Source organism: Schistocerca cancellata, chromosome 7 (assembly GCF_023864275.1).
Source record: "Schistocerca cancellata isolate TAMUIC-IGC-003103 chromosome 7, iqSchCanc2.1, whole genome shotgun sequence".
Classification (NCBI taxonomy): Eukaryota; Metazoa; Arthropoda; class Insecta; order Orthoptera; family Acrididae; genus Schistocerca; species Schistocerca cancellata.
In genome coordinates, this window is record NC_064632.1 from 89,800,182 (window position 1) to 89,813,465 (window position 13,284).

The following is a 13,284-nucleotide window of genomic DNA, read 5'->3' on the forward strand; positions in this document are numbered from 1 at the left end:
CCAAACCAAGTGGACAGTCAGCAAACACACTTCCACAACTGTCAATTACAATAACTCTTTAATTGAGTTCTTGGGTATATTCAATGAATGCCTCCCTTTTGTAACAGTGAGGACCTGGTCCCAAAAAGTAGATCCTGGGTAACAAAAGGAATTAGAGTGTCTAGTGCTACTAAGAGGAAACTGCATATGTAGGCAAAAGTACACTCCTGGAAATTGAAATAAGAACACCGTGAATTCATTGTCCCAGGAAGGGGAAACTTTATTGACACATTCCTGGGGTCAGATACATCACATGATCACACTGACAGAACCACAGGCACATAGACACAGGCAACAGAGCATGCACAATGTCGGCACTAGTACAGTGTATATCCACCTTTCGCAGCAATGCAGGCTGCTTTTCTCCCATGGAGACGATCGTAGAGATGCTGGATGTAGTCCTGTGGAACGGCTTGCCATGCCATTTCCACCTGGTGCCTCAGTTGGACCAGCGTTCGTGCTGGACGTGCAGACCGCGTGAGACGACGCTTCATCCAGTCCCAAACATGCTCAATGGGGGACAGATCCGGAGATCTTGCTGGCCAGGGTAGTTGACTTACACCTTCTAGAGCACGTTGGGTGGCACGGGATACATGCGGACGTGCATTGTCCTGTTGGAACAGCAAGTTCCCTTACCGGTATAGGAATGGTAGAACGATGGGTTCGATGACGGTTTGGATGTACCGTGCACTATTCAGTGTCCCCTCGATGATCACCAGTGGTGTACGGCCAGTGTAGGAGATCGCTCCCCACACCATGATGCTGGGTGTTGGCCCTGTGTGCCTCGGTCGTATGCAGTCCTGATTGTGGCGCTCACCTGCACGGCGCCAAACACGCATACGACCATCATTGGCACCAAGGCAGAAGCGACTCTCATCGCTGAAGACGACATGTCTCCATTCGTCCCTCCATTCACGCCTGTCGCGACACCACTGGAGGCGGGCTGCACGATGTTGGGGCGTGAGCGGAAGACGGCCTAACGGTGTGCGGGACCGTAGCCCAGCTTCATGGAGACGGTTGAGAATGGTCCTCGCCGATACCCCAGGACCAACAGTGTCCCTAATTTGCTGGGAAGTGGCGGTGCGGTCCCCTGCGGCACTGCGTAGGATCCTACGGTCTTGGCGTGCATCCGTGCGTCGCTGCGGTCCGGTCCCAGGTCGACGGGCACGTGCACCTTCCGCTGACCACTGGCGACAACATCGATGTACTGTGGAGACCTCACGCCCCACGTGTTGAGCAATTTGGCGGTACATCCACCCGGCCTCCCGCATGCCCACTATACGCCCTCGCTCAAAGTCCGTCAACTGCACATACGGTTCACGTCCACGCTGTCGCGGCATGCTACCAGTGTTAAAGACTGCGATGGAGCTCCGTATGCCACGGCAAACTAGCTGACACTGACGGCGGCGGTGCACAAATGCTGCGTAGCTAGCGCCATTCGACGGCCAACACCGCGGTTCCTGGTGTGTCCGCTGTGCCGTGCGTGTGATCATTGCTTGTACAGCCCTCTTGCAGTGTCCGGAGCAAGTATGGTGGGTCTGACACACCGGTGTCAATGTGTTCATTTTTCCATTTCCAGGAGTGTATTTGTATGGAGTGTAGCCATGTATGAAAGTGATACATGGACGATAAATAGTATGGACAAGAAAAGAATAGAAGCTTTCAAAATGTGGTGCTACAGAAGAATGCTGAAGATTAGATGGGTAGATCACATAACTAATGAGGAGGTATTGAACAGAATTGGGGAGAAGAGGAGTTTGTGGCACAACTTGACAAGAAGAAGAGACCGGATGGTAGGACATGTTCTGAGGCATCAAGGGATCACAAATTTAGCATTGGAGTGCAGTGTGGAGGGTAAAAATCGTAGAGGGAGACCAAGAGATGAATACACTAAGCAGATTCAGAAGGATGTAGGTTGCAGTAAGTACTGGAAGATGAAGAAGCTTGCACAGGATAGGGTAGCATGGAGAGCTGCATCAAACCAGTCTCAGGACTGAAGACCACATCAACAACGTTATGAACATTTATATCACATGGAATAACAATTCATCTTTCAACAGTATACCTTGTTCTTTTAATAACCATGAATACCCTTTTTCTTATTATTTAGATATTCCTTGTTTTTTTTCTTTTTACTTTAATTATGAATTTTGAATATTTCAATCAATGTTGGAGTCTTTCAATATCTAAAAATCGTGAGGAGCAATTTTTTTCTCTTTTTTTCTGCTCTTTATCCAATTGTAAATTCCAGGTGTTCAGAACACTTTAGTACTTTATCCTTTATTCTAATTTCTTGTACTATTTTTTTCCTTATTACATACTAGTATCATTATTTATAGAAGTTTGTAGTCTGGGAGAACTCTGGGAAAAATAAAAATGTTCCCTTTTGACACTCGTAAACCTACCTAAAACATAATAAAGCTAGTGGTATATACAATTCAAACTTGCCAGAATAATTCCTATTAAATGTGTGACTTCTGTCATGATACTGTCCTTTTCCCATAGGATCAGTATGCATACCTTATATGTGAGTTGACCCTATGAGTGCATTTCCTCCTTCCATTCTGTCAGGTATGCCCCTTTATAAAACATCCCTATTCATCAGGCCACAGGTCATCCTATCTCTATGTAGGTACACATTCCCTGTATCCTTAGCAAATGCCGGGTATGCCCCCTTATCCTTTATGAGTAGGCCTCATGGTTCATTGCCCTAGTATACATCACACATCTTTATGTCCACTATACTTAAATATTTCCTGGTAAAATTAAAATCTATTTTACACTTCACTCACACTTCTTAGTACCTCCTCAATACCCTAGAGCCCTCTTCCACTCCTCAACTTCTATAATCTTAGTAGATACTATGTCTACATATATTATTCAACTCATGGTAGATACTATGTCTACCTGCATTAATCAACTGTTAGTAGATACTATGTCTACACACAATGATCAAGTCCCACTACTCTATGACTCATTGCTTCAGCAGAGTTTTTCTTTTCTTAAATGATTATCATGATTAACTCCAACCTTGCTTATCACTGTTTTATAATAAGACAAAATTGCTACCATTCTTTCTTTATATATATAAACTACTATATACATGTATGTATATGCAGGATAAGACAAAAAAAAGGAACACCATAGAACTGTCACTTAAAAAAGAGTGTGTGCATCTTTCCAGATGTACACATACCTTTTTCCCCTACAACCCTCGGCAGTTTGAATTGAATTAAATTTTATTTGGTTCTGCAAGATTACATTGTGTACAGTAAATGTACATGTAATATAGGACATGTCAAAGCAGTAACATTCATTATCACTTATTTTTCTACACCTTTAGCTCACATTTTTACATCATTGATAATGAATAACAATATATACAAATTTAATAGCATAAGTATTCTGCAACACTGTAAAACTCTTTTTCCATGAGATAGTCTTTAAGTTTCTTTGGAAAGTCGTTGTCAAGTACACTATCTTGCAGGTGTTTAGGCAGACTTCTTAGTAGTCTGATACCAGAGTACTGGGGTCTTTTTTCTAGCATTGCCAGTTGGTGGGGTATGCTCTGGACTTCATTCTTCCTTCTTGTATTGTGGGTGTGTACACTAGCATTCGTATTCCAGTCCTCACCACCTTTCGTGATGTACATTATTGTTTTGTATATATACAACAATGAAAAAGTTAAGATACCTAACTTCATGAAACAGTTTCTCCACATTTCGGATTCCTTCTTCTTATAATGGTCCTAATTGCTTTTTTTTTTTTTTGTAATGTGAACACTCGTTTTGTCTCTTGTTTGTTCGAGTTTCCCCACACAGTCACTCCATACAGTAAGTATGGTTCGAAAAGTCTGTAATACACTGTACACACAAGGTTCTTGTCTGAATACTGTGACAGCTGCATCATTAAGAATATGATAGAGCTCAGTTTCTTACAGACATTATTAATACATTTTTTCCATTTCAGTTCATTATCCACAAGAATACCAAAGAATCTAGTGGATTCTACTTCTTCCAGCCTTGTTCCATCAACCTCTAAATCCATGTCTACAGCCCTCTCCTTGTTTTTAAACACTGCATACATAGTCTTTTTTAGATTTATAACCGGTTCATTTTCCAACAGCCATTGAGCTGCGACATTTGCAGATATGTATGCTCTTCTCTCAAGTTGTTCCATATTTTGCTCTCTAAGTATTGTCATGTCATCAGCATAAAATATTTTCTTTTCTTCCTCCTCAACACCTATGTCATTAACAAAAACATTAAATAGCAATGGCCCCATTACCGAACCCTGCGGCACTCCATATTTGATGGGTTTGGTTTCTGATTGGTATGAGTTTCCTAATGATACATACTGCTTGTGTTTGCACAAGTATGATTTTATCCTTTCACCTGCTTGCCCTCGAATGCCACAGTTGCCTAATTTTTGTATCAGCATTTCATGGTCAATGGTGTCAAATGCTTTTGAAATATCCAGAAACATTGCAGAGACAACCTTTTTTCATCAAAGGACTGTAAAATGTATTCTGTTAGACTGGCAATTGCTGATTCTGTAAATTTACCCTTTCTGAAACCCTGTTGAGAGGGTATGAGAATATTATGTTTGTCCAAATAATTAACTTATCTGGTATACATAAGTATTTCTAGGATTTTTCAAAAACCTGATATAAATGAAACTGGTCTGTAGTTGTTGGGGTCATCCTTATCCCCTTTCTTGTACACTGGCACCACCTTCATTACCTTCAGTTTTTCTGGAAAAACTCCATCTCTGAAAGAACAGTTTGCTATGTTCAGCAGTGGTGTTATTATTTGCTCACTTACCAGCTTTATTACATGATTTGATATTTCATCATCACCAGCTAATTTCTTGTACTTCAGTTTCTGTATAGTTTTCCGTAGTTCATCTTCCATGACTGCTCTTAAAACATAGTATTGCATGATCTTTTTGGTACCTTAATGCTCTTTTGACTATTTCTTTCCAATTTTAAGTTTTCTACTACACTGATATAGTTATTATTTCCATACCATCTGTGACCACTGTGGTATCTATTTCAATTAATCTAATACCTTCTTTTTTTGTTTGACCCATCTTTTTCCTTTCTTTCAGCATTAATTGCATTCCAAGCTGCCTTTGCCTTGTTTTTTGAGTTTGTTATGGTGGTGTCAACTGCTCTTGCTTTTGATTCTCTTATTGTTTTTCTATACATCTTTTTTAACATTATATAGTTTTCAGCTTTACCCATCCATCTCAGATCCTGCAGCTTCCTTCGCTGATCTAGTATTTCATTGGTAATCCACTGTGTTTGATCTTGCAGCCTTTCTTGTCTCTTTACTTTGGGAAATGCTACATTAAAATCGCATTTAATTGTTGAAATAAATGCATCATATTTTTCATTTACACTCTGGGCCTGTAGGGTTTCAATCCAGGTTTCCTTACTTGACATTGTTATAAAGATACTGATATTTTGGTCACTGATGATCCTAATTTCTTTGGTTGTTCATTTTGGTTCTGAAAAAAGAATATCTGGCAAACATGATAATGAAGGAATTAAAACTACTTCAAAACACCTTCAACACAAAAACAACTGTTATACCACTATCAGTAATAGAACATTCCACAATACAAGAAAAATCAACAAAGGCAGTCATCTCGTCAGCAGCAGAACTGACATCAGCAGAACCTTCACCACCACCACCAACAATAAGAACAGGAGACACAGCAACAGTGGGACAGACAACAGCAAAGCCAACAACAGCAGTAGCACCAGAAACGACAGTACCAATGGAGAAGCCACCAGCTAAACCACACCCCATCAGAAGGAGCCAGAGGACAAGAAAGTACATCACTCCAAAGGAGGATTTTTTATGGTTCAGCACCAAGAAGAGAAAAAAACTGGGACAAACCGGCACAAAGCATCAGTCACTGTCAACAAAATGCAAACAAAAGATACAGGCAAGGTAAGCTGTGCTCGTTTCTCAGTCTTTCATCAAAATACACAATCTGTCAGAAACAAAGTGCAACATTTAGAAGTGGAACTACAAACTTTAAACAGTTCAGTTACATGCATTACTGAACATTGGTGTAGAGGAACTGAAATAACATTAATAAATTTAAACTCATATATACTAGCATGTCATTATAGTAGAACCACCATTAGAGGTGGTGGATCATGTGTATATGTTAAGCAAGGAATTGCCTATAAAATTAGAAATGATATTAATTCTGTAAGTGAGGAAAAACACATAGAAATATCAGCCATAGAGACAAGCAAGACAGATGAGGCACAATGGTTAACTATAATATGTATTTACCGTTCACCCAATGGTGATATAGATACTTTCACTGCAAAACTAATCCAGATTCTAGGCATGGCTTTGAATCCCAAAGGGAAGGTTCTCATTTGTGGAGACTTAAATGTAAACACACAAAACCCAGATAGATTCTGTAACTCATTCTTGAATATATTGCGCTGTTATAAGTTATCACCATTAGTTAACAAAGCCACGAGGATAGCGAAAAACTCATCATCAACAATTGATCACATCATCACAGACATAGATAAAGAAAGTTGTGAAATTATTGTAGATAACCTTGGCCTTTCTGATCACTCCTGTCAAATCCTAAAATTAAACATAAATATAGACAATACAACTAAAACATACACATACAGAAGGGTTTTCTCCAAACCAAACAGATCAGAATTTGCCAAGCAAATAAACAGTATAACTTGGGAAAAAGTGTATGCTGAAACTAGTGTAAATAAGAAATTTTCTAAATTCATGTCACTATTTAAACTCAGATTTGATGAAGCATTCCCAAAGGTGCAAACTGCAGTACACTCACACAAAAGAAATACCTGGGTGACCAAAGGAATAAGGAAATCCTCTGCAACTCTAAAAAAACTGAACAAATTAAAAAACTACCATAGTGATCCTGGTTTCCTAAACTACTAACACACATACAAAAGAATATACAGAAGAGTATTACAAGATGCAAAAAAAGCCCACAATGACAGTATTATAGAAAAGGCAGAAAATAAAATTAAAGCAGCCTGGACTGTTACCAAACAGGAAACAAACAGTAATAAATTAAAAACAGTAAACATTCAAATTAAACATAATGGTGCTATTATACATAACGCAAATACACTAGTAAATACTGTAAATGAGTACTTCAGCAGTGTTGCTACCAAGCTACAGCAAAAGTTTGGCAAAAAACAGCCTGAACAAAAATTGAACTATATGGCTAACTCAATGTTACTGTTACCGACTTCTACAGAAGAAGTAAGGATGGTTGTGAAGAATCTAAAGAATAAAACATCAGCAGGTTTAGGTGAAGTGCCAGTGTGCTTACTGAAGGACTGCATTGACAGCATACAACATCCTTTGGCACACATCATAAATGAATCTTTCACTGCAGGCTGCTTCCCACAATACTTAAAATGTGCAAAAGTCCTGCCTCTATTTAAGAAAGGCGATCCAGAAAATATAGAAAACTATAGGCCCATCTCATTACTCTCATCCTTTTCCAAGGTAATAGAAAATATAATGAAAAAGAGACTAATGGATTTCCTAAACAAGTACAATATACTGTGTAAAGAACAGTTTGGTTTCAGGCCAGGAAGAAGCACAGGTTCAGCAGTAGCTCACTTCACAAATTTTGTCTTAGAAGCACTTGACGAAGGTGAACATGTAACAGGCATATTCCTTGACCTTAGCAAAGCATTTGACACAGTAGACCACAAAATACTACTAAACAAAATGGAGGCGCTAGGAATAAGGGGAACGGTAAATAATTGGTTTCAATTGTACTTGGAAAATAGGGTACAGTGTGTAGAGATCTCACAAATGAAGTTCAGCAGATTGACAAAACACATTTCCAAACCAGAACATATTAACATAGGAGCCCCTCAGGGCCAATACTCTTCCTAATATATATCAATGATTTTCCCCAGAGTGTCAAATACGGGGAAACAATAATATTTGCAGATGCTAGCAGCATCCTTATCAGTAATGAGTCACCAGACAAATTGAGAGACAAAGCTGAAGAAACTCTCGATCATGTATGCAAGTGGGTAGTAAGCAACAAATTGACCCTCAATATTAAAAAAACAAACAGTATCAATTTCCACATAAATAAAAAACATAATAGCATAGGCCTAAAAGTTAAAGATGAACTTATAGATTGTGTCACAAACACAAAATTCCTAGGAATGCATGTTGACTCACAGCTTAACTGGACTGACCATATTGCAGCACTAGAAAAGAAAATTGCTACTGCTTGCTATGCACTCCGGATAATTATGTCAGTATGTAATAGTTCATGTGCTAAGACTACATACTTTGCATATGTGCATTCAATAATTAGTTGTGGCATAACCTTCTGGGGTACAAATGTGCAGAACATACAAGCAATTTTCAAGCTGCAAAAGAGGGCTGTACAAATAATAACAAAAAGCAGCAAGAGAGCTCACTGTACTGATTTATTCAAAACCATGGGAATCTTGACAGTACCATGTGAATACATCTTTCAGACTGTGATATATATAAAGAAACACATTGACCAGTACACACAAAACAGATCTATACACCAACACTGGACTGGATCCTGCCACCATTTACATCTCATATGAAAAAACAAAACAAAAACCCAAAATAGTTTATTATTTAATGGAATAAAAATGTATAATAGACTTCCAGAGGAGATCAAAGCTGAAACTGGAATACATGCCTTTAGGAAAGCTGCAAAAAGTTATTTAGCAGATAAATGTTACTATACTGTCAAAGAATATTGTAAATGACATGTGTTCACCTCAATTCATGCAAGAGTACCTTTGTAAATTTATATTTATCTGTAATCAAGATTGGTGTGTATTTGTTTTGTGTAATCCATGCAAGAATACATTTGTAAATTTATATTTATTTGTAACTAAGATTGGTGTGTATTTGTTTTGTGTACAAATGATTAAGTTGCACCATAGAAATATGTACTACCAGAAGTACTATTATGTATATACTCATTCCATGTATACAGTTGACGACATCCATACAACACAAGTTGTCTATGGATGAATAAATAAATTACAATAGATATTTCTGTCTGAACTACATGTGACTCATAGTTACACATATTAGTAATTATGTTGTCAATAACTGTCTCACTTTGTGAAGTCACTCTTGTTGGTGCAGTTATTGTTACTTTCATGTTATGCTGTATTAACAATTCTTCAAAATCCTATCTTATGTTTGTGTCTTTTCCCACGTCAATGTTGAAGTCTCCACATATAATACGGTTTCTCTTCATATTCATTCTCAATAAGCTATAAATTTTTTTCAGAAAAGATGTTAATATTGCCACATGGTGATCTGTACACACAAAACACTCTAAAATCCTCTGTCACTATATCAGTAACTTCAAAGTCTTTTTCTGTAGCTATGGGCAAAGTAGCAGCTTCAATGTTTACATTCTTTAGGAGAGTACCTGTTTTAATATATATACAAACGCCACTACCCTCATATTTAGATTTGCAGAAGTAACTAGCTAGTTTGTAGTCCTTTATTGCAACATTACCTATTTTGCTTTCAGTTAGTCCATGTTCACTGATGCATAATATGTCTGGTCATACTTCGCTCAGGAGTACTTCTGCTTCTAATCTTTTGTTACCAAAGTATTGAATAAATAAAATAGAAAGAAACATTCCACATGGGAAAAATATATTAAAAACAAAGATTCCATGACTTACCAAATGGGAAAGCGCTGGTAGATAGGCACAATAAAAAAACACACAAACACACACACAAAATTTTGAGCTTTTGCAACCCCTGGTTGCTTCGTCAGGAGAGAGGGAAAGATGAAAGGATGTGGGTTTTAAGGGCTCATTCCAATCCCGGGAGCGGAAAGACTTACCTTAGGGGGAAAAAAGGACAGGTATACACTCGCTGTATATGTGTGGATGAATATGTGTGCTGTATATGTGTGGATGGATATGTGTGTGTGTGCGAGTGTATACCTGTCCTTTTTTCCCCCTAAGGTAAGTCTTTCCGCTCCTGGGATTGGAATGACTCCTTACCCTCTCCCTTAAAACCCACATCCTTTCATCTTTCCCTCTCCTTCCCTCTTTCCTGACGAAGCAACCGGGGGTTGCGAAAGCTCGAAATTTTGTGTGTGTGTTTGTGTGTTTTTTTATTGTGCCTATCTACCAGCGCTTTCCCATTTGGTAAGTCACAAAGTATTGGATATTTTGATGAAGTACTTTTATGTAATTATTCTTCTGTTAGTTTAAATGTTGTGAGCTGTATTCTGAGGCAAATTCTTTAGCATCATCTTTTTATGTATGGCACTTATATTTTTCTTTTCCAGCTAGAGTGTATGATTTTTCACCCCCTTCAGGCCATATTAGTTTCCCTTGCTTCTAATGATTTCGCAGACATCTGCAAACATTCTGTTGAATGTTACAGACCTCAGTCTATTTAAATGCAAGCCATCCTTCACTAGTGAGTTTTCACATAGGAATTTGTTTGGGTCTATAAAAACTGCCCCAAGACGATCACATTGTTCTTTAAGAGCAATACATTTTTCACTCACTGACCTTCTGTTTATGATTCCACTAAGTATCAGCTGAGATCCTCCATACATATTTCTTGCAGAACGGATCATGTTCTTACATCCTTTTAATCTGTAACTTCAATGTTTGTGTATTTGTATTTCTTTGTGCATATGCAGACGTGTTTTCATGTAGTCTGGTTCTTGGGTCTTCTTATCTGAAGATAAGTTGTAGGTTATTGGAAACCACAGAAACTAGGAAGGACTTTTGCTATAGGAGTAGATGAATATGGAAAGAGGGGAAAAATAGATAGGTCCTCAAATGAGAAGTAAGAAAGGAAAAAAGGTAGATGTGGTTGCTAAGATCAAAGAAGAGAAAGAAGACAGCCCCAAAGACAGGAAACCCTTCCCAGCCCCCTTCCCCAGGATCCCTACCTCGCCAGTACTTGAGTGAGAATCATCTCCTACAGAACAGACATTCCCACCTTCACCCTTGAGGTCCACCAAAGAAAATCTTAGCAACCCTATGGAAACAGCAAATGATGAAAATTCGGGCACACTTGTTTGTGAGGGTTGTTTGAAAAGTGTAATGTGTGTTTTGTGTTAGTCATGATTTATCTGTTAGTGCAAATCATGACATCGGTACAAACCCTCCCATCTACGTCACATCTCATAAAAGGTATAAAATATTCTGTACCAAGTATAAATTTATATATTCCATTATCACAGTCATTTAATTAGTCACACAAATTAGTCCACAAATATAATATTCCATTCAGTTTACTAAGAAAAATATGCTTCAAAGTCTTTAACTCGATTATCTTACATTCAGTGTGAGAATGGTGTTCTCACAAATTCAGAAATTATTTTGAAAGTTATGTGCCAGATATGGGTCTCCCTACTTACTTAGAACTATGTGACAAAAAAAGGAGTACCGGGCAGCTTTCAAAAAACCAATTTTTGAATCATTGTAATTATGATTCATATTAATAGAATATACAAACTTAATGACATTGATTTCACCCAGACTTCTGCCCACAGATTTACACAGAAAACTGGTGAAGAGATTACTTGCAAGGGCTACTTCAGGCAAAAAAAAACCTAACTATATGTGGAGACCACATCGGCTGCTGTCAACATTACAGTCGAAACTGTGGGAGAGAATGGCTGGCTAGGCAGATTTAATCTATCTTATTTCAGGGATAATATGCGTACCAATTCCCACCTCATGTAGCCATCTAGTTAAGACAGGATAAGTTGGGATAAGCCTGGACGAGTCATGGTGACAGGTACGGGCACCCCTGTAACAACCGAGGAAGATGCAATCAAGATTCGTAGTTGTCACAACCATCTAACAACTGAGGATGAACAAAATTCATAGTGGGCACAACCCTCTAACAACTGAGGATGACGCAGTCAAAATTCCTAGTGGGCACAACCCTAAAACAACCGAGGACGATGTAGTCACATACCAGGAGCAATTTTGGGTGATGTAATAATGAATTCTCGCTGGTATGGTTTTTACCAGTACCTCTAAGTGTAGGATGATAGAATAGTTTAAGAGTTTGGGGGAATTTGGTGCAGGAAAATTATTACAGAAGAAACACCGAAAACAACTCGGGATCCGATGGTCATCTGTCCGCCCGTTAACATGAACGTTAATGTCCCTGGAAGATATGTGACTCCACCTGGATCCCATGGATCTGATATTAACTTCACTTGAGCAAGTGCAGAGCAGTACTTCTCATTAAATTTCCTCTACAAGTCTTCCAAAGAAAAAAATTCTTAGTATTTACAGTACCCCATTCTGAGGCTTCCCCTAAAAGGTACTCCACAGCATATTCAATTTTCTTAGAATCTTCCCAGTTCTTTGGCAAAGCTTGATTGAACCTTTTCAAAAAATGAGTTGGATATACATTGCTGTCTGTCTTAAACTTAGGGAATTGCCTGAATAATCCTGCATTGGCCCCCCATTGTAGATCAGTCATCACTTCACTATTCAATACCACAATAAGAGAAGTCATCCTCTTGCCTACTTTATCCTGGATAAGTTTGAATTCTCTCCATAGGTCATCCATACCTCTCTTGGTATCACTAAGTTCAGAAGATAAAATTGGAGCTACGTTCCCAGATGTTACTTTCTCAGAAACTTTTCAATCTTTAAGTTCTCCCACCTATTCCTCCAAACTATTTATATTTATAATATCAGAGTTCGCTAGTTTCTCTCTGAAATTTCTTTCCACAGAATCTACTCATGTATTCATGCCTGTAATTTTTGATTGGATAATTGGTATTAACCTCTCTTGCTTATCAATGCTCTCTCTAATAGTATGTAATCTCTGCTTTACAGCATCAAACTTAACATTACATACATTTTCAAATGATCCTAAATTTTCATCGATTTCCGTTTCTACCTTACTACATCTTCCTTAATATTAAAGTCTAACCTAAATCTTGGATTTGATCATTCTGTTTCAGACTAAAATCAGTGAATAGTTGATTTACATCAAGGTTTAAAGAACTCATTAATTCTTTCTTCAAATCTAATTTCAAATTTTCAACTTTACTATTTAGAGTGTCAAATTCAGTCTTTAGTAAACCTATATTTGTTGCTTCACTATTCACGGTTTCACTCTGGTCATTTAGAACTTCACTTTGAGCATTTAAACTAGAATGTACCAAACCTATTTCTTTCCTTAG